This window comes from Martes martes (genome assembly GCF_963455335.1).
Source record: "Martes martes genome assembly, chromosome: 13".
Taxonomy (NCBI): domain Eukaryota; kingdom Metazoa; phylum Chordata; class Mammalia; order Carnivora; family Mustelidae; genus Martes; species Martes martes.
The window spans coordinates 38997832-39020394 of record NC_137901.1 but is presented as its reverse complement, the minus strand read 5'-3'; the positions used below and the strand labels follow the sequence as shown (position 1 = coordinate 39020394).

Here is a 22563-nt window from a genome sequence, read left to right as displayed (position 1 = left end):
TGAGGTTTTTTTTTTTCCTTTCCAACTTTTTTTCTTTTTTTAAGATTTTATTTATTTATTTGACAGAAGGAGACACAGTGAGAGAGGGAGCAGAATTAGGGGGAGGGGGAGAAGGAGAAGCAGGCTTCCTGCTGAGCAGGGAGCCTGATGCGGGGCTCAGTGGGGGGCTTGATCCCAGGACCCTGAGATCATGACCTGAGCGAAAGGCAGATGCTTAAGGACTGAGCCACCCAGGCGTCCCATCTTTCCAACTTTATATTTAAATTCCAGTTAGTTAACACAGTGTACTATTAGTTTCAGGTGTAGAATTTAGTGATTCATCACTTACATACAATCCAGTGCTCATCACAACAAGTGCTGGTGAGTTTCAATGTACTATGAAATAGTCCTTCAAACAATCTAACATATTCATAATCAAATTTCTCATAGACACGGTCTGTGGAAAGAACTTCCATTCTGGGTTTACTGGAACACAAAGAACTAAGAGCACATGCTAAAGTTTGAGCTCTGTGATCCAGAATATATATCCTAGTCTCTGAAAATTTAACCATGAATGCATAGGGCATCACTGGGTATCATCTTGATTTTAAGTATTACTTTGGGTACAGTTCCAAAGTTTCACTTTTATCATAGTTGACACTTAGAAGGCTTAATTAAGCAAATTCTAATTTAAATTAAAATTTTATTTTGATCACTAAAACAAAACTTTCCAAGTAATTATCAGAATTTTGTTCAGGAAGCATTATCTTTTTAATTGCTATATCTGTATGGAATTTTAATTCAACTATCACTCAAAACCTTTGGTAACAGTCCTCAGGAAAAATGATATATTATTAAAATATCTGAGCTAAATATGCTGGGGGAAAATCATTAACTTCCTAAAGGTATTAGGGAATTTCTGATTAGGACAAGTTCCCAACAAGTTCCATTCCCTCTTTGAGATGTGCTTTTGAAATTGTTGAACTATGATACAATACAGGAGGAGACAGAGATTGGTACCCATGATGTAGGATTTCTGATATATGATAAAAATAGGCAAGATCTAGAAACTAGATAATATGGTCTCAAGAACATTCCATGTCGGACTTAAAGATAAAAAGATATAGATTCTCTCGACTTTGTCCAATGTACACAACCCTCAAAATGACTATTATATAGTGTTAGGAAGCCAAGAACATCCCATTTTAACAACCTTTTGAAAATAATTTATGTAATAACTCTAAACATTAGAATTCTGTGATTCATATATTCACTTTTTTTACTGTGTTTACCACAAATATGCATTCCTATTAAGATTTGGAGTCCCATTTAGTTTAAATGACTAGAACTCTATGTGACAATTTGGCATACAGAAACTTGAATTTCCCATATTTAAGTCACTTCCAGTCCAAATATCAATTAGTTATGTTTATGCTGTCTAAAGATCAAGATGATTTTAGTAAAATTAGTTGCATGGTTTTTTCGAAGTTAGCATAAAATATGTAATCAGTCCACTTGCATATAACTTCAATAAACACATTTGAAAAGAAGAGTGGGGTATTTAAATACTAAAAATTAACGCAAAAACATAGAAGTATGCTTTCATGGTTTCATTTATAACCAACTAATTGGGTATAAGATTCATTCTTAAAATAATGCTCTTTGCTTGGGTATGCCAAGACAATAGTACTAAATGGAGAGGTAAGATGTTTAAATTCATTTGTACAAAATGGAGGATATAAAGTTCTTTATTAAGTGATTTGAAATGCTCTAAATGCACACTTTTCAGCTTCCTTCAAGCACATATGTCAAATTCAAGTTTATACTGCAAATTCTCTTACTGTTACAACCAGCATGTTCTAACCACACCGTTTAAAAAGATTAAGAAATAGAAGAAATAGGAGGGAAAAAATAGCAAAAGCAACAAAAGGAATGAAGGGTAGAGATTTTAAAAACTGACATAAAAGAACATTTCTGAGGAATCCTGCATTAAAAGCAGAAGGACCAATTTTCAAATAAGACAACAACTTTGAATCTTAGATGTTTTTCACTCTTTTTAAATAACATGTCTCAATCCTTGTGTATAGTTAGAGTTGGTGTCAAATTCTATCAGGTTTGAGAAGACTTGGCCAGTTTGGGAGCTAAGGGAATATATTATCCTAGTCTGCAAAGGGTTTCATAAAAAGGTTGAAGGAAATGGAAATCCAACACTGGTTAAGAAAATCAGCAAATAAATTACAAAAACTGTCCATTTGCCTGTCCCTTTTAATCTTAATGTCGTATTCAAACTATTGGGCATGTAACTGAATATCTCAACTGTACCTGAAGAAATAATGGAGCGTGTCTCTGCAGTAAAACAGAACGGCACTAAACTGATGAGTTTAACCCAGCAGAAAGAGCGGCTGTAAACATGACAAATGCCTGCTATTGATTTCAGGTTTAATTACTCTGTGCAGCACTGACAAAGCCCATCAGATGTTGTTGTGAAGTGTAAATGGAACAGACTACACTTCACTGCCCATAGGAAACTGATGGTGTCTGCAGTTTGCATTGTTTACTTTATCCTCCGTAAACTTCAGCCTTGATCAAATTAACAAGTGCTACTAACCTCCAACAAACTACAATGCACTATGGTTTTACAGCAACAGCCTTGGAACAACAGTTCAGCAGCGTCTCATTGATAACAAATGTCAGTCTAATGGCTGCTGGTGAACCTTACAGCCCAGGACCTGCAAATCCTGACTGGGGCCACTGCGATCTCTTTCTGCAGGTCTGATGTGAAAGGGAAGGGAAAGATGACTTTTTCCACTGCACATCCTGGTGGTGCCAATAAACAGCTGGTACCATACAGTCTTCCCCAATGAGCTCCTAAATTATTCAGTTTCTGGTTTCCAATATTACTTTTGAAAGAACATTTGTGAGTAATTATAATTAACTTTAGGTTAACTGCTTTCTAGCTCTTTCTTTTTCCCTTCTCTCTTCAGGTATATAAATTATTTGTATCCTTTTTAATTCAATTCAACTTTTCCAAGTAGTGATTTTCTACTTGTTACAGAAAGATATTTCTGAAGAAGTTAATAATTCATAATACTTGGAAAAGAACATTTTCCTTAACTTGGAGGTCACTCAATTGACTTATTGTTTGCTTTTCTCTACAAAGGCTATGACAGAATTTCATCATCAAAGAATCAACAGAATGCACTAAATGTTTATGTTTTCAAAGTTTCATTCAAATAGCTAAAACAATTAAGTAAGATATCTGTAAGTATTTGCCCTGGCCTCAGGATCTGCCAAAGTCAGAAGAAGATCTCTGAGACATCCTCCTCATGGCTGCCTTAATTCATACATCATAGTCAGCTGAACTCTCTTACCTCCACCTACCCACATGTGCTTGATGCTGGTGTTGATGCTAATGTTCAGCACCTGTTGCCAAGATTTTTTCCTCCAGTTCTTGGCAATGCCTGGCACAGAAGTGGGCATCCATTTCCCAGTTTACACTGCTGGCTGGCAGCTTCAATTTCTCATCCTACATTTGTAATCTATTGAATCATTGCAATCTCTCATTTTGTCCTAGTCTTGCATAATAGAATATACTTCAGACAAGAATAAAACTAGGAGTTATGACATATAAGGGTTTTTGAAATAAATTATAAAACATTTGATGCCAATTGAGCAAATTCTTAATAAATGCTAGATTTCTAAGAGAAGATTTCTGGCCTCAGGGTTTTTTTTTTTAATTATTTATTTATTTAATAGAGAGAGAAGTGCATAAGTAGGCAGAGCAGCAAGCAGAGGGAGAGGAAGAAGCAGGCTCTCCACTGAGCAGGGAGCCCAATGTGGGACTAGATCCAAGGACCCGGGGATTGTGGTACCATAATCAGTTACTTAATTGGGTTCAAAGTCTAGTTTAACAATAATGAAAGAATATTGACTATAATCTTAAAAAATACCTAAATTATGCCATATGTGCCTGATCATTTATCAAGAAATCAAGTGGTGCAAGTTCTTTTCCTAAAAATGTCTTTTTCTATCCTTAAGTTAGAGAAAACTACAGAGTTCATCCATTTAGTTGAAAATATTTATTGAGCATTTCCTCTGGCTGCTTGGTGCTAATGGTGACGAAAACAGATCTTACCTCCCCCAAGGGGGAAAAAAATAAAAATAAATTACTCAAATAATTGTATAGTTGGTATTGTAATGATTGCTATACGGGAAAGTTAAAAGGAGCAACAGGAATCTGAAAAGAGGCACCTGCTTTAGACTGAGAGGCTAGGAAGACTTCTCTGAGCCCAAGACATTAAAGAAGAGACATGGGGCTGAGTAGGAGGTACCCAGGAGAGAGAGCTGGATGTGGAAAAGCTATGAGGTGATAGCCTGACACAACTGAGGCTGAAAGAAGCCTAATATGTCTGGAATCCAGTGAACTACATGGATAATGGCTAAGATATGGTTGGGGAGGTACACAGTATCTGGGTCAGAGAGGCCAAGTGAAGAATTTTAGGCTCCATGCTATCAGGAGCCTAGGGAAGCCACTGAAATGTGTTTAGCACTAAAGGATCAGATAGGAGATTTTTGTTTTGGGTATGGTTTTTTTGTTGTTGTTTGTTTGGCTTAGGTTCCTGCAGGCTGCTTTGTAAGGAACAGCCCCAGGTCAACCGTGGATAAGTATAAATGCAGGAACCAAGCAGGAAGCCAATGAAATAGTTCAAGCAAATGAAGATGGTGGCTTGGTTTGGAAGGTAGCGGTAGAGATGGAGTCCAGATTGTGCGGACAAGGCATCAGAAGACTGACAAACAAAACAAACCCAAACCCTCTCCATCTAGGCATTATTTATAAAATGTATTTAATATATATTAAATATATAACATTTCATATATGTATATATGTACTGAAGTTGTTTTGTTTTTTAAAGATTTTATTTATTTATTTGACAGAGATCACAAGTAGGCAGAGAGGCAGGCAGAGAGAGAGAGGAGGAAGCAGAGCTGAGCAGAGAGCCCAATGCGGGGCTCCATCCCAGGACCCTGGGAATATGACCTGAGCCGAAGGCAGAGGGTTAACTCACTGAGCCACCCAGGTGCCCCTTAAAGTTGTTTTTATTTTAGATTTCCTTACCAGTACAGGTTGAATCTTCATTTATAGTTATTTAAAAAATAAGGTTTCAGGACACTCACTTTTCTGAATATATGTGTTCTCTGTAGACTCCTTAAATATTAGTGGAGATTCCACTCAAAATGACACTACAAATGGCAGAATATTGGAGCTGTGTTATTCTGGTTTAGTTAAAATTATGCTCTGTTAAGTTCAGAAGCATTTCTAGATTTTATTCTTAAAGACCAAATCTCCACAATAGCTTGATATTTTTAACTGATTACTTTGTATTTTTTTCACACAAGTGAGAAAAATGAAATCTCTGATGTGGTCTACAAATTTAGTAGTCAGGGTTGGGGAGGACACCTCAAACCATCCTGTCTGCTTCAAATGTTATCTGAGGTGCCCTTAGTCACAGGCACTGGATGAAGGACTTGGAAGAATGAAACTGATGCCCACAGAGATAACCTGAGGCAAAATGGAGGAGCTACAGGGCACTTGTCAAAGGTGCCCTACAACTTCCAACATCGATAAAAATGGGGCAATTATGAATTCCAAGTCAACTCAGACTGATTTAGAAAAAACTTCCAGGCCTGGAATCCAGCACTCATTAAGTCTGTTCCAAACTTAACACGGAAGAAATGTGAACTTATTTTCTGATGATTAATAGGAAGAGAGCTTTCTACTTTTCTTAGCAAACCGCTTGTATTCATTTACCCATTTCTTTCCATTAATACATAAACAGCATCTTTTCTAGACTTTGAAATTGTTGACCCTTGGCATTTGAAGTGATAAAAAATAAATATGATTATTAGTAGAATCACATGTCTCACTTTGTAATTTGTTAATGCTTTCTAATTGATTATCAAACACCTGTGGACCAAATTCATCTATCAAAGATTCACAGACCCTGAAAGGGAAATTTAAATATTTGAAGGTCAAATAATAGGACGATTTGTAGGAAACCTAGAAGAGGTTTACCCACCAGGGAAAATTTTCTTAATAAAAGCATCCAATCATTCTCCCCCAAATGCTGAGCACCTACTACACAGAAGGCCCTGAACTAGTTGGGGCGTCACTAGGGCAACAGGGTAGGTTTGAATCAAGAATCCCATTCTCAAGCTGCTTAATTACAATACAAGACACATTAATTTAAAATTGCCCTTTTATTTAATTACTTTGCCTCAAACTACTGAATCAAGATGTCCATGACCACGATTGAATAAAAGGTAAGGTCTCAAATGAAGCCTTGGAAACCACAATTTCCCTATATGGAGAAATCAGTGACTAACATTTTGCTCTGCACCAGGGACTGCATCACATAATTTGTCACTGTCCAAATACAATTTTCTTTTTTTGTAAATGAGTCAGTCACAAACCTCTGATTGCGCCATTTCAAATGCAAATAATTCTGTTCCAACTGCCTCTTTACATTAGCTAAATGAAGTCATCAGTAACCAAAATTGGAGAAAATCTTAACACAACTGCCGTAAACAACTTTTAAAGTTTTATATCCCATAAGAATGAAACCGTTATGAGATAGTTAAGATTCATTAGAGATACCCAACCCTGATATGACTCATATTCAAAAACAATAATACTTTCCCCCATAACCAATAGTGGCCAGAGCAAATTATAATCAAAGATAGATTTCTTGGAGGGTGATGATACCATTAGATTTAAGGAATTAAAAATACATGAAACTTTTGAGTTAATGAACAGGGTCCTTAACTGCTCATTTAATTCAAACAGCTGTTTGTTAATGCCCTAAGCAGTGTCATAAACTGTGAAAATACTGTTGAGTGCAAGACACTAGTTAATGCTATAAAGCAACACATGCTCTAATATTAAAAGGATTTAATGGGATTAATAGAGAATAAAACATTAACTCCCTATTATGATGTTTTAGAACCCAAGGGCAAATTCTGGCTAAAAAGGACTCTGGTTCTAAAACCACAAAAAGTAAACTCCAGCACTGTACAGCAAATCATGGCAATTTTATGCCCTTGAAAAAAAGTGGAACCCTGATAAGATCACATCTGTTCCAATCACATACTGGATAAAATCACTGTTTACTAAAGTCCTAAATAACTAAAAATGTGGAACCCCAACAGGATCCCATCTGTTAATGCTACAACTTGGATATGGTCCCATTAGAAAAATTCCATATAATAATGTTCCAGCATAAAATAGTGTAGAATTTGGATTTCATTTCATCAATTTTGCCTATAGACTTATATGCTGATTTTCTGAAAATACACCATTATGTGATCTATAATGCATTTTTCCTATGGGTAGTTGCTATAATTTTAATAGGTGAAAGCAAAACTGATTTGAAATAATAAATTTCAAAGTCGTTCTCCATGAATTTCAAGAATTTTAGCCAATTTCTGCTTGTAATTTCATTCCTTACATTGTATTACAGAGTATGTTCACAGGAAACTTATTATAAATATGTTTATAATATAAATCATAACATAAAATTTATAGCATGGTCCTTTTTTAATATTTTAGCTATTTGCAAGTACCATGGAGAATTTCAATATATGATGGCATTAAATATAGGGATTAAATATATGACTTCACAACTCAGAGAGAAGTACTTTTATATATAATATTCTGTTAGTAGTGTTGTATCTAACTCTGTAACATAGCTAAATTTCATTTTATGTATTATGATAGTTGTAAAATGAAATGTATATTTAATATTGAAGAATGAGGACTAGCGTATAAAAGAAAAAGTTAAAATAGATTTGATGAGGTTGTTGAGATTAATTCAAAATATCTAATAATATAACAGATTGTGATTTTTGGAATATACTCTGTCTTATAACCATTTTAATGTTTTATTTTTCTTTGGGTGTTACAAAATGGAGTTGCTCAGATTTTTGTTTTAAGCAAAGAGTAAAAAAAGAAAATTTGGTCACCATTTTATTGCAACCTTTTTATGTTCTAGGCACTGGATGGAATCATTACACATATAGTTAAATTTAATCTTCATAAAAAATCCTTGAATATGTAATACTGTTATAGCCATTTTACAGTTGAGGAAACTGAGTCTTAGGTAAATCAAATTCCTAGAATTAAATTACCAGGTTTAAAAACCAGGAGTGTCTGGTTGTAAAGCTTATGTTTATACCCACCGGGTTGTATTGCCCCAACAGGCAATCTCCTTTCATAGAATATTAAGAAACTATGACTAATAAAAATAAGCAGGTTAATTAATAACTATAGTTGGGATTAATGCAAATATTTTAACTGGATCATTTCTGAAAAATTTTACTTGCAAGAAATATATCAACTTCCTCTTAGGGGCTTCAAAGTGAGCATGTGGGGACACTGGGCAGATTAATATTTTGTTCTCCATTCCATCCATATTGTAGATGAATTGTGTGCTGCTTTTCATTGGATAAAAATGAATTATACAATTCATCAAAATTTTCCTTTGCCCTGGCTGCCAGCAAATTTGAAACAAAATTCATTTAAATATTTATTCAACATTGATTTAGCTGGAATGAGGAATGCATCAGCAGTAGGCAGGTTGTTTTATTTCCACTTCGGCATGCTATATCCTTTGATAGATGAAATTAAAATTTGTCTATTATGTAAGGAGTTGAGTGTGGAGCTCTGAGCTAATGTGAGCCATATTTTCAAATTATTCCATTGATGTTTTATTGAATGGCACTTTAATGATTGAATTCATGATGATTAATTTTCTATCTGAAAATATTCAAGAGAAAGTTATAAAGGTCATTTAAACTATCGATTACTGTGCATTCTCTCAACTTTATCCCTGTATTAAATCAGTCTTCTATAATGTAGCACAGTTAAATTATATTAACATAATTTCTTGCAAATATAACTTGACTAGCTAGAAAAAGAAAGTTCTATTTAAAATATTTGAAGACTTATTAGTTTTGAAGCCATGAAAAGAAAAAATGGTAAAAAATTTCATATCTAAAGAAAATTATTAAAGTTATAAAAGTCAGAGCAATGAAATTAATAATTTCAAAATTAAAGTGGAGATATTCTTTCATGGGCAAAAATTTTATTAGAAGTATAACTTTAACTAGCATATAGGCTAATATCATTCTTAGAATTATAAGCATAATAATTTCCAAAATAATAATAAAAGGCATGATTCTCTGTCTTAAATGATATACTAATTTACCCACATGTATATTTCTTACAGAATTTAAGATTTAGGAAAATAATTGTTGCCTGGGATGACTGTTTTAGAGAAATAAGTATGAACTTTATAGACTTACATTAGCTATACAAACTTGAAGGAATTACTTAACTTCATTGAGCTTTAGTTTCTTTAACTGTAAGTGAGAATATATGAAACTACATTGAATTGAGTGATTTAGCCATGAGTAATACTATTTTTTCTCTTTGTATTTCTAAATGCATTTTCTGCTTCCTTTTTGAGCAAAAGAGAATAATACAATTTTTCACTCTTTTTTGTTAAGGTTGTCACAAAATTCAAAGCTAATATTTTTTTCATGCTATTCATGTTACTAGGACATTTTTCTCCTTTTTGGAATTGCTTCTGCTCTCATTTTTTGAATGACTATTTTAATGGCCTGGATCTCAGCTATGCCTTAGTTGTATAAATTCTGTCAGACGGGTTTATGAAAATGTTGGGAGGGATGGTTATAGATGAGTAAAACAAGTATGATTTTATTGAATTACTCTGTTATAATTGTTTTCCGTGGAAGCACCTTCAAAACTAAAAGAGGGAGAAATTTTAAGATGAAATTAAATTTTCTATACGTCCTCTTTGAGCTACATACAACTTTTAAAAATATATTTGACAAGGGAGTGTCTTCCTACAATCTGGGGAGAGGATAGCCTGTTGAAAGCAAGTTCATTGGTTTATTATTAATTAGTCTTTTTAAATCGAAAAGCATCTATTTCTTAAGATGTCTTTTCTTTTGGCAAATTAAACATATATCAAGTATTTTTTAAAAATCCAGCTGTTTTCAAATATTTGAAATAATTCAAGACTATCTGCACATATAAAATCAATAGTTAAAATGACTATGATTTATTAACAAAATCTAAACAGATAATAAAAAGAAACAGCAATTTATTTTAAAGCAGCATTTACAAAAAAATGTGAGCTTTTCCTTCAGTTTGAAAACTGTACTTTCCTCTCAATAAATAGTATCTATTTCTTTTTATTGTTAAGAACAACAAACACAATTTTTCTAAATAGTGTTAATAATATACCATTAACAGAGTAATTCCACAAATAAAACTACAAATAGTATGTAAACAGAGGTGGCTTGCCGGAAAAACGCTGTTATAGTTTACTGTCCTATTTCTTGCATTACCAATTGTAATTTGTAATGATGATGTAGTAATGTAGCAGAATTAAAATAAGAAAGAAAAGTTTGCAACAGATTTAAATTCTCTAACCCTAAAAGTTGTTAAAGGCATTTTAATTTCCCAAAGCAAAAGAGACAATTGTATACAAGATTCTATTTTGAGTCTAACCTTATTAAAAAATAAAAACAACATTAAAGAAACCTATTCTCCGTTTGGAGCAAGTGGAATTTATGTTAGTAACTCCAATTAACTCTAATGGGAGTTACATGAATAAATCTCTAAAGCACTGAGAAGAAAAGAGTTTTGCTATTATAGGGAATGCAGAGAGAGAGAGAGCCTACGTATGATTTCATGCAAATCGTTGAAATGTCATTGAAAATATCTGTGAAAATTGGTTAATAAGCAGAAAAATATTTAAAATTATGATACAATGAATTTGTATGTCATCCTAGAATCAAATATATGGAAAACCATTAACCTTTTAATAGGATTTTTTTAAAGAAGTTTATTATTTTTTCTTAATTCTAGTCTGAATTGGGGAATGAAGCCAGGTTTAAGAGAAAATATGTGAATTGGATTGCCCCTAACTTTTAGTGCCCTCTAGATTTTGAAGAAAGAAAATAACTTTCCTGACTCTTGTAAACACACCTAACTCTTAGGGCCTGTTGTGATATATGCTTTAACTTCTTAAAATTGATTTTCACAATAGTCATGTGACGTGTCTGTCAATGTTTTACAAATTTTAAATATTTTAAATATTTTAATGATTAGAGAGTCTATTAATAACATACCCAGGTTGCTTATGGAAGCTACCATAAGATACCTTTCTATCTTTGGACGCCTAATACTAGAGGCTGAGAAGTGACACTATACCGGCTCCTTTGAATACAGTCTATTTCAATATGTGACTATTTATGAGCAGTAGTTTTCAAATAGTGATTAAAAATCTACATTCTTTAATTATCTCAAAATTCTGAGAATTTTTCTTGTAATCATCAGAAGATATTATTATTCAAATAAAAATAAGTAGATATATAATGAACTATTATCAAGAGCTTCAAAGTTTGAGGCATACTTCTACAACAGTATTTCACATGACATAGTCCAAATTGAAAATCATTAAATGTGCCAAAATGGTGATGATTTTGCCTCTGTTAGATGCTTCTTAGACTTGAGTCAACCAACTCTTCATACAATTGCACAAAGGAAAAAAAAATTAAAGAACATGTACAAAGTGTTAGAAACTCATGGACTAAAGTTTGCACCTAAAAGATAAGTTATAATTAAGGATTTTATAATAATTTTAGGTCTCTAAAAATAGTCTTCTTTGAACACATAAATCTACTCTATTTATTTACATTTTACACATACATACAACCTTAGGAAAATATTACTATACCTAGGGATTGTCTTTTGTACATTTTATAAAAGTTCATAGTCTAGAGTTAGGATAATTGTAAAGGCTTTACCAAGATACTATGTCCAACATCTGCTTAGGTCTCAGGGTCTGTATTAATATGTGCCTATTTACAACTGGCAGTTTTTAAAGCAGTGATTACAAACCTGCGTGCTTAATTATCTCAAATGTTTTCAGAAATTTTCTAATGATCAGAAAATTTTAATGCAATTGAGAAGTATTAATAATAGCCACAAAACATTAGCTACCAGTTACTGAAACATATAATTTATTCTATCCACACATAAGGGTTACATTTTCATAGCTGAACTTAAAGAAAATGGCCACTGACTTCAAAATAAGATTCATGTTCTGAATACTGTATCAGAAAAAACAAAACATCCCTGACTCCCCTCCTTCACTTTTCTCCCCCCTTTCTTCCTTCTCTTCTTTCTTTCTTTTAATATTTATTAAGCAGGTAATAAGTGTTAGATTTTCTATGTGAGCTGACGCTCAGGATAAACACTTGCTCCTAATAGAGTCAAACAAATGAAATCTTGGTGCCACGCCAAAGAGCAAGTGCTAATTTTAAAAAATGAACAAAAGATATACGTTTCTGCAGTTCACAATTTGTAGGGTTCTAGTGAAGTATTTCATAAGACCTAAAACTAAGATTTCATGTGTTTGATCATGCTAGTGTCTTCTTTCTTGCTAATGAGAGAGAAACAGGTATGAAAAGTCAATGTTTCACATATATACTCAGTTGGTTAAGTGTCCGACTCTTGGTTTCAGTTTAGGTCATGATCTCAGGGTTGTGAGCTTGAGCCATGCGTTGGGTTCCATGCTCAGCACAGAGTCTCCTTATCTCCCTCCCTCTGCTCATACTTCCTGCTCTCTCTCTCTCATTAAAAAAAAAAAAAAAAAAAAAAAAAATTAAAGCTTAGTAGGGGGTGCCTGGGTGGCTCAGTTAGTTAAGCGACTGCCCTTGGCTCAGGTCATGATCCCAGGGTCCTAGGGTGGAGTCCCACATTGGGTTTCCCCTGCTCTGTGAGGAGCCTGCTTCTCCCTTTCCCTCTGCCTGCCACTCCCCCTGCTTGTGCTCTCTCTGTCAAATAAATAAAATCTTTTAAAAAAATAAAGCTTAGTAGGACCAAGTGGATGGCATACATACAATACTTTCAAATTTTATAGTAAAACATAAAAAATATAAATTAAAAACTGATTTTTAAACATTATAGGAAAGCATATAAAAAATCTAACCTAGTAGATCTTTAAAACAACCTCATTTCATTGATGTAAAAATAACTTAATCCAAAAATTATGTAGAATTACATAGAAACAAATACAATTAAAAGAAAAAATAAAAGCACAAAGCAATGACCATATATATGTGCCCTGGCTTATTTAATGGAACCCCTTTCATCTTTCAGATGTATGGTATCTTTCTGGATGTGAATGTGTTTTCAATTGCTTAGGCAATCCCATCAATGCTATCAAATGAACCTGTTTTGAACTTTGCATGATTTAGTTTTTGAATTGGCCCAATTTTGACAATATTTGATGATCTAATCTATCTTACTAAAAGGAAGAGCAGGGAACTGATCATAATATTTACCCTGTATGATAGATTGGTTCTTGGTTTGTCCTGCTAGCTTGCCCACACTCCTTTTCTGGTAAAAGATCTTGATTCTTATCTATAGAGGTGGATTTGTGATCAAATGCAATTGATTTTAATTGCCCATTTCATAGAAGAGTTGAAAAGTCTTTTCAGAATTCACTTACCAGTCTGTAAAATGACCCAAAAAATTATCTAGCAAACAAGACCTATAAGCATTCAGGAAACTCACCATGGAAAAGGGGAAAATCTGATTCTTGGCTGTCATGATGAAGAAAAAGTTTAAAGCAGAGTCTGACCCAACCTCCCTGAGACTGAGCCAGCAGAGTGGGGATGAATGTGGAGAGCTTAAACTGAAGAAGCTGAGAAGCCAGAGAACTGAACACCTGGCCACCCCTACCTCCCTACCTACTGGGGTGTGGAGCAAATGTAACTGGGCTTAATACTGTCCATTTCTCCCCATACATCTTGGTAAACTACTATATGACTAGCAGACAGATCATCTGACCAGGTGTAATGGTGATTACTTTGATGATACAGAGGTAGAATATGTCTACCTCTGGCTTTAGGGGCATTTATTTCCTATAAAAACACCACGAGGCAGCAGAAGCTTGGGAAAGCTCTCTAAGGGACCAATTAGCTTTCTAATTCTCTGCAGTGTGGGAATAGCTAGAGTTGATCTCCTAGCCTGAGTAAGAAGCCTTTGGGTGGTGGCAGGGGGTGGGTGCTGATGGTGGTCATTACTGGATTTAGCAATAGAGCAAGAGGGACATGAAGGACAGATGAATAATATATGTGTGGCTTATAGAACTGAGACTTGGGGTCATTGAATTTGACTATTAAAAGAAAGAAAACCTCATTTTGGAAGCAAGACATGTTTAATTCAGTTTAAAAATTTCAAGCTCAGTAAAATTTCATTTTGTTTTTACTTTAGTGCTATCCTGCTTTTCTAAAAGCACTCCCAATAAACTTGAAGATATATTATAAAAAATTTTTTACACTCTATTTCATATAAATTATTATAGAAGAGTCAAGAGACAAATGAATAAATTTGATCAATGTAGTTAATAACTGCACATTTATTCATTCATTTAATATATATTTCTTGAGAACTTATTATGTGCCAAACTATCCTTTAGGCTTTAAGGTCAAAGCAGTGAGCAAACATAATATCCCTAACTTCATATCTATTACTTGTCACTTAAGAGACATAATTAAAGTAATGTAATTTTGCATGGGGCTTATTTTTTTATTTGAGTATAGCTGATATTCAGTGTTACATTAGTTTTGGGTGTGCAACATAGTGACTGACAACTCTATACATTTTAATATGCTCACCACAAGTGTAGCTATCATCTGTCACCATACAAAACTTTTATCATACCATTGGCTATATTCCCTATGTTAGGCTTCCAGTTATTAAATGAATATGGCACAAGAATAAAAGGTACTCTGTGAGGCTGATTTGAATTAGAGAGTAAGAGAAAGAGTCAGAGAGATGGAGAAAGAGAAAGAGAAGATCAATTTTTGAAGTTTGAAATATCTCTACTACTATAAAAAATGTCGAAATATATTAAAATGTTAATATCTCAATGGAATAGATTTCATTAACTCAGCTCATTTGGGAGCATTCACTGAGCATCTATTATGCAATGTCATTATCATCTACAATTTTTTTTAAGCAAACAATTTATTAGGTTTCTGTAATATCAACTTATTTCATAAAATACATTTTAGGTAAAACAAATAATATTACAAGGAATTAAGTAAAAAAAAAAGACTACCTTTAAGTGAGTTAACATTAATACTAATATAAATTTTTATTTTAGCATTTGTATAATTCACATCTACTACTATTAATTTCATTTCTTAAGGAGAACCTGATCTATTTCAACTGATGTTTGTTCTATGTGTACAAAGAATCAAAACCTTTCCATCTTTTAACTAGGTAACTTTGTTTTATGTTCTATTTATACTTCATAAATCCATTATAAGCCCATCTGGAAAAGCAATTATTTCCAGGCATCAACTAATTTACTAGACTTCCTTCTCAATGGATATGTGGTTTCTACTTTAGACAACCAATTTCCATAGCAAATCAGGTGGATTTAGTTTCTGCATCCCTGTTTATACATAAGCTAAATTAAGAATGTTATCATAGATGTAGCTACTGGCCAAATAGAAGGTTTAAGACTTGGGAGTCACAATCACACGGGCAATTAGTGGAAGCCAGGTCCACAACATTTTGCTACAAGACCCTTTCCTCCACAGAAGACTACAACCAAACAGCTCAGTAATTCAATAGAATAATGGAAAGTGGACAGGGTGTACACTGAGAAGCTACTGTTTAGCCATTTGCTTTTTGGCACAAGTCACTTCATCTCAAGGTATTTGAAGTTACACATCTGAAATATGAAAATAATAATACCTAGCTCACACAAATTCACATGGGAGAATTTACTTGAAAGGTATAAAGGTACTGTCATTTATATCAATCAAATATTATTGAAAAATGTAAAACCTTGCTATATGAATATGATGCTGTGCTAACATTCTAAACTTCCAGGAGATACCCAGTTGCTGAAGAATTTACCCAATTCTTTGGGCTTGAACTACCTACTGATGTTTATCTCCACCAACATGAGAAAATAAAGAAGTCTTTATTTGTTTTGCAAAATACAAATAGCACATATTTTCTCAGCATTGCAAGACTCAGGGATTTATTTTAAACCTAAGAATAAGGAGAATTAGATAAAAAGTTTGACAGAGGTATCCCTACCATACTAGCAGTAAAGCAACATAAAAAACCCCAAAGGCAACTTACTGAATTGATATACATATGTAGACACACACATATATATGTATATGTGCTCCTATGTCTAAAACATGTGCGTAATATACACATACTATGAAATATTCGGCATTCAGATACTATATTGAAAGAAAATCAAAGCTTTGACCAGTTTCCACTCAACTACATTTTAAAACCAAAGTACAGAAAATTTTTAAGTCAAAAATAGCATATTTTACACAAACTTTTCCAGACGATTTATACAGATTCACCTGATTTTCTTACCTACCAAATAATGGATTCACTCAAAGTTTTACAAGACTCTGGCTTCTAGGCTGGTACAGACTTCTAGTTATGGAAGCCATGGTGAGAAAAAGGTACAGTGTAAGGAATATAATCAATGGTAGTGAAATAGCATTGTATGGTGACAGATGGTAGCTACATTTGTGGTGAGCACAGCATAATGTATAGAGTTGTCAAATCACTATGCTGTATATCTGAAATTAATGTAACATTGTGTGACAATTACACTTCAATTAAAATAATAATAATAATTTTTAAAAAAATCACTAGAGTCTGGAACAAAGTACCTCTCTACAGGCAGTATCTGTAGGATCACCTATATGTAGGAATAATTGGTGTTTAGAAATATATGTATCAACATTTTTCTGCTTTAACAAAAATGTCATATTAAATACACAAAAACTCATGTATTTTTATGAATTTTTTCTCATGGTCTTTGTGTGTATATATATATATACTTATATATATTCTTCATATTTATATACATATATATTCTTCATATATATACTTTAAATGGATAATTTAAAGTAATATAACCATAATAACAATACATTGTTGGTAACTTTTCTTCAGTTATTTATTTATGTTATTTATTTTTTTGAAAGATATACTTTTTCATCCAAGGTGGGGGAGGGGCAGAGGGCGTGAACCCCCGGCAGACTCCCCACTGAGCGTGGAATCCCATGCAGGGCTCAATCTCACAACCCATGAGACCACAACCTCAGCAGAAAGCAAGAGTCAGACACTTCAATCCAGGTAGCCCTGGCTGGCTCAGTAGGAAGAGCATGTGACTCTTCCTGGTTGTGAGTTTGAGACCCACATGGGGTATAGAGATTACTTAAATAAATCTTTTTTAAAAAAAGGAATTACATAAAAATGCAACCCTTCCATTAGGTATCAATATAAAATACAAGTAAAATATGTAAGTCAAATAAAAACTAAAAATAGTAGAGATGTATGAGTCTAAGAAAAGAGTGGAATTCTGCAGAATACCTTTTTGGAACTTATATGGTATGTATAAAGATAAATTTTAATTCGGAGGTTTTATAAAAAATCATACTAATGATAATGATTAATGGTTTTAGCATTTAATGATAACATCGTAGAGTAAAAAGCTTCAAATTAATATATTTTAATAGAGCAACAAGAATATAAAAAAAGGAATCAGCATATATCTGTAGATGAAATTTCTGAGGTTCCATGAAAAAACAAAAATCAGTTTTTTGACTTATTTATGAACCTCAAAAACCATGTGAATTAACTTCTTTTAATTAACGATCTGCAAAATAGCAAATTGTTTAAGGAAAGACCCAAATTCATCATATAATATTTTCTATTTTCTTTCTATTCATATAATTAATAGCATTCAATGGAATATAAACAGAGATAAAACCCTCATATTCTGAAAATTATAATGTTCTATGCTATAGAATTTGATAAAGCCAAGAAATACCACTGGGTTTAATCTTCTCTCAAAATGTAGATTAGGTGCCATTCTGAGACATCCTTTAGCAGTACAGTTATCTAAATCTCTCCTTAGCATTAAAAACAAAGCCCTGTGTCATCTATCAACTCTTACTGCAATTGCCACATCCCTCCCTGAATGGCAAAGTGCTCTTCTACAAGTACTGTCCTATAGCAAACTTCTGAAGGACTCACTCTCTGAACTGAAATATAAAATACAACAAAAGAAGTCTCAATATTCACAGTCTTTATTTACATCCTGAAATTATCTAATGATAATCTGTAAGTAATGAAATATTGCTCCTATTAGGTCCTTTTGCTATTTGTTTCATTTGTATATTTTCCATATTGAAAACATTTCCAATTATTTGATTTTAATTTATATAACTTAAACCTACAAAGCTGTATATATTGCCACTGTTTAAATTCCTCTGATACAGAACTCTTAGGAATTTTTTTAAATGTTTTATAAAATCATAAAATCATTGCCTCTAGGGAGGCAAAGAGAGTTCTGAGTAATCCTTGACAGATTAAGGTAAGGAAAGATTATCTTCCAGCCATTAAGACCAGTAGCATATATAAATTTAAGCACAAAATATACAATGTCCAAAACCAGATCTTTAACTTAAGAGAATTTCCAGTGAGGATTCTGCCTATATACTTATTTGGTTATCTATATTCATGCCTCTTTTTGTAAAAAGAGGATGGTGGGGAGCCTCCGGTGTCACCAAAGCCTCAATGCTCTGTACATGTTATATATTTCAGCCTACTTTGTATATAACTGGGGGTTTGAAAGCTAAGAATCTACTAAGGAAAAGTGCTCTTTGGATAGGACTACCAGTGAAGGTTTTCAGAGGAGTACAAGTTAACTGATACCTGAAGGACAAGAAGGAGTGAGTCCTGTAAACACGAGAGGGAAGAGTGATTCTGGCAGGGAGAAACAGGAGTTCAAAGAGCAGTAGACAACAAGAGATTGGAACGTTCAAGACACAGAGAGAAGGCCAATGTGACTGAGCAGGGAAAGCCATAGAGTGATACGGGATAAAATCAGAGAGGTAAGGAATGATCATGTGTGACTTTTTGCATGCCAAGGCAAAACATTTAGATTTTATTTTGAGGGTCATAGGAGCCATTAGAGGGTTTAAGCAAGAGCATGACCTGATTTACATTTTGAAAAAGATCACAGCTCTGTATAGAATTGATTATAGAAACAGGCACCAGTGAAAACAGGATCTAGAGTGGCAGTAGAGGAGAGCTGCTTTGATTAATGAAATGTGCTAGTGGACACCAGTTGTGATACAGAAAATGATAATTTCCTAAAAATACATACATTTAAAATAACTGTGTCCTTTGTGAGTTTTGTTTTATTTTAATCAATAGGTATTAAAAATGCAGACATTACCATGTTAGGGCTTTTCCATTTTTGAGTTCGAGAAGGGCCCCTCAGCCTCTTGAGGGATAGGAAATCAGTGGCATAGCTCCCAGCCGGGTCATCAGCTTGAACCCAGGGAGAAGGTAACAAAGGAACCTCGGCTTCCCTTCCCTCCATAATACCAGTAAGATACATAATGACTGAAGGTGTACTTCAGTGGCTTAGGGAATAGAGAATTAAGCACAAAAGGAAAATGTGGTATGTGGCGAGGTACCCAATGAGTAGCACAAGCAGTAACTAAAGTAGAAGATAAAATTATAAAAATAATCCTTATTTGATATTTATTGTATGTTAAGCACTATGTTAAGGACATTATTTCATTTAGTTTATACCTTAATATTACCCCAGTTTGAAACATGAGAAATCTAAGATTCAGAAAAGTTAAATAACTTGGGTAAGTTTACAAATCTAGTGAGTGTTGTTACTGAAAACCAGTTCTGTCTGACCCCAGAGCTCCTTTTTCAAATACAATATTATACCAGTTTTCTAAGGAACCACTGGTTTCTTTGAGGTGTTATAGTCAAGGAAGTCATCAGTGGAACACAGCGAAGTTATGATTTTCAGAAAGAAAACAAAGGCAGGGTACTCCAGAAAAGAGAAAGATATGAGTGATGGGAAGGTGTGAAAGCACACCGAGGGACAGACATGGAAAACAACGTTTTCTTTGGGGCAAGTGATGGAGACAAGCTATTTGCAGTCAGTTTTTATTGTCCTAACCGTATTCTGGTCATTAAGATGTCACTGGAAATGGCATAGGTCAATTCCTGGCCTAGTCCCAAACACCTGTAAAATTCTTTACACTCTCTTTCTTCTTCCAACTGCAGATCAGAGGCAGAGGAGCTGGCAGGGGAACAGGATCTTGGGAACGACAAAGCCATAAGCTAAAAGCACCCTGGGTTTCTCTAGAAGATCACACGAAAGGTTGCTCACTAGTCAAGGAAATCCACATTGGACATTTTGAACAAAAAATAAACTTTCATTAAGTTAAGCTAGTAAAAGTTGTGGCATTTTGTTTAAGCCTCTAGAATCATTTATTCCAAATAATACATAGTAGAAAGTTCATCTGGTGAAGATGGGAAGCTAGGGTATGTGAAGTTAGAGTCCTACAATATCTCTGTCCAACACTCTTCTCCTTTTCCTGGATCAACTATAAACTATAGACTCAGGCTCTCTTGGAATTAATGCAGATCATAAGATAACATTCTGGTCAAAGAGTTGTAAATGCAAATTTGATAAGTATGTCCCTTCCCTAATTCACTACCTCACTTCTTTTTGTTTGAGAGACGATGTGATACCTGAATTTTTACCAGCCTCAAAATCATGAGGGAAAGGCCAAGAGAATCTCAGAGTTATGAGTCCTAACATAATTGAGCTACTGTACCAATTTTAGAAATCGCTCACCTACAGATTTCTACAAATACATAAACAAACAAAACAAACTTCTATTTCTTTAAACTATAGATATTCAGGTTGTTTGGCTACTTGTAGCTGAACATACTTCTAACTAACACAAAAATAGTTTCAGTGGATGCAAAACAAGGTTTCTCAGCTGGGGGTGCTTACGACCTTCCTGCTCCTTCCCTTGGGTTGCTTCAGAATGTCTGGAGATACCTTTGGTGGTCATAGCTACAGGGATGTAACTGGTATCCAGTGGATGGAGACCTACCACGCACAGAATAGCCCTACACAACAAAGGTTTATCCAGTCCAAGTGTCAACTGTGCTAAGGTTGAGAAACTCTGTGGTAGAACATGGACATGGATAGTCGCTCTATAGCATTCAAAGGTGTTAATACTTCTTTATAGAAAACCATATACCATTGTAGAATTTTGAACAAGACTGTCATGAATAAATGAGGAAGAGTGAAGAATAAGCTGGGGTTTGATGTAGAAAAGGAGTGGTGGAAAACAGAAGTTGAGAGTTCAGAAGCTCAGCTAGGAGGTTGGTTATTTGAACTTGAATGTTGGTGATGGAGAAACAAAGGAAGGCACAAACTCATGATTTAATTGGCAAGAAGGGTTTGATGATAGAATGATAGAAGTGAGTATTTTAAGACTGGGTGTTGGGCTAGCAGAATGATAATAAACATTTGTATGGACAAATTAGATATTTAAGCACTGATTTTAACTTTTGCAAACATATAGCCTTCCCAAAATAGTGAAAGCAAAATATCTAAATAAAAGACCTTCCTGGGGTGCCTGGGTGGCTCAGTTGGTCGAGCGACTGCCTTCGGCTCAGGTCATGATCCCGGACTTCCAGGATCGAGTTCCGCATTGGGCTCCCAGCTCCTTGGGGAGTCTGCTTCTCCCTCTGACCTTCTCCTCTCTCATGCTCTCTCTCACTCATTCTCTCTCAAATAAATAAATAAAATCTTAAAAAAAAAAAAAAGACCTTCCTTTCCCCTTCTCCCCTGAGCTGGTTGGAAGTGTTAAGGGCTGTTACTAATGAAGTATCAACGTACCCATGTTTTGAACAAAGGTTGTAATATATTTACTACTTAAAGCGAAATAAAAAAGTTATTCTCCCTATTAAAATATTACTGTAGTCTTTCATAGGTTACATAAAATGTCCACAAAGGAAAGGATACAGCATTGCAATTGGAGAAGAATAAGCAGAGATGTCAAAAGAATCACATAGAAACGTTTTTCCTAGTTAAGAAACAAAGCAGGCAGCTAGAATTGTACAAGATTACTGCATAAAATAGCCATCACAATATATGTTTTAATTGAATTTTGAGAATAAGGATAAATAAAGAATTTGAAACCCTGAATCTAGAAAGTGTCTTTTCATGAAGACAAGTATGAAAGAAGATTTGTCTTGAACATACAGACAAAAACACCACAGAATCTAAAAGGAGAAGAAAATAAATGAGAGCAAAAGACGATTTTCATGGTTACATTTTGCTACGTGTTTTCACCACATCCTGAGTGAGAAGGATGTGGAAGCTTATAAATGTACTCCCTAAATATTCTCTGCCATAACTATTCATTTTATTATAAATGGATTATAGCTAAATAAATATTATGAAAAATGTAGGGAGCTATCATTCATAGTGCAGTTTCACACAGGCTTCAGTCAACTCTGGTAAAATTCCACTGCTTTCATAAACCTCTAGTTAAACAGTGCTCCCCAATATTATTATATAGAGACACCTGAAG

General features: G+C 34.0%; 1 protein-coding gene across 1 annotated transcript in view; it reads right to left on the bottom strand.

The window, feature by feature from the left end:
* Positions 1 to 22563, bottom strand: part of CCDC178 (coiled-coil domain containing 178) — a gene marked incomplete at both ends in the record, with an annotated part of 413121 nt that overhangs the window by 189605 nt on the left and 200953 nt on the right.